This window comes from Condylura cristata, unplaced genomic scaffold (assembly GCF_000260355.1).
Source record: "Condylura cristata isolate star-nosed mole 26May11 unplaced genomic scaffold, ConCri1.0 scaffold00011, whole genome shotgun sequence".
Lineage (NCBI taxonomy): Eukaryota > Metazoa > Chordata > Mammalia > Eulipotyphla > Talpidae > Condylura > Condylura cristata.
The window spans coordinates 18,698,229-18,699,611 of NW_004567112.1; positions in this window are offsets into that span (position 1 = coordinate 18,698,229).

Here is a 1,383-nt window from a genome sequence, read left to right on the forward strand (position 1 = left end):
AGCCGGAGGACGCCACTGAGGGCCCCAGACCCCTTTACCCGCCTGCCGGATCTGAGAGGAGCCTCCGGCCTTCTTGCCCCTGCCTCTGGTGTTGCTGGGCAGGGCTCGTCGTCACAAGGTATGGAACCCTCTGAAGAACTCGGAAGGGACTGGGGTGGCGGCCACCTCTCTGGCCCTCCCCAGTACCCGTGTGGGTGGACAGGACTCCACGCAGTGGGAAGCCTGGGGCTGGCGAGTGCCTGCTGAGAGGCAAGGGGGTTCCTACAGCTCTGGAGGTGCCTCAGACCGGGCGGCCCAGACACTGTGGGACCAGACCTCGCGTGGAGCCCTGGCCCTCGGCCAGAGGCAACAGATGGCCCAGAAAGAGGCCGTGCCCTGCACTGGGTGCCCTCCGGGGCTGCTGCAGGAAGCAGATGGATCTGGGCTGAGTCCCGCCAGGAGGCTGGGAACTTGGGCAGGCTGATGTCATGTCTGTGCTGAGTGGGGACGGCTGAGGTCACTTGTACACCCCAGGAGATGAAAATGAGGGGATGACCTAAAGCCGCCTGCCGTGAGGTTCTCCACAGCCTTGTCAAAAAGAGGCAGGTGAGCCTCATGGATCCACTGTGGGTGAGGCCCTGTGCGCTTTCACCATGATGAGGGGCTGAAACGAACCGAGGACTGACGGTGGGGAACGGGGCTTGGGCTGGAGCCCACAGCTGCAGAGGCCCCGGGGTGGTGGTGGGGGGTCGGGTCTTGGCTCTGCGGTCCTGAGCCGAGCGCCGCACACAGGCCGGGTCTGTGTGTCAGCCTGGCAGGTGAGCACCGCGCTGCTGTGGCTTGGTGCGGCCCGGCCCAGCAACGACTCATGAGGCCACAGGCGCCAGTCTGTGCGCACCATGGGGTGGACACGGTCAGCTGAGGCTGCAGCACACGGCCATGAAGACTGGAGGCTCGACACGTGACGGCATTCCCGGGGTGGAACAGTGGTCCCCACTGGCCTGGCAATGAGCAGAAACGGCGCCAACAGAAACGAGAACCTGCAGGGGCCACGCACTACCCTGACAAAGCCAGGTTGGTGCACCGCCTGCGTGGAGCTGTACCCTGACATGCTCTATTGACGGTGTTTTGGTGGTTGATACTATACACAGTGTAACTTAAACAATGTGGGGGAGGGGACATGGCCTGTAACTACTAAGCTGCGGAATTCTGCACCAATAGAAGGCAACAAATAGCAATTGTAGTCTGCTACATAAGTAGACTGGGAACAGGGGCGAGTGGAAGGGAGTGGAAGCGAGGCACAGAAAAACAGTATTAACGGGTAGATTTGTCAATGGGGAAAAACTGAGGTGACTGCTGAGATAACTTGAGAAACCACAATGAACATTACGAGCGTGAAGAAAA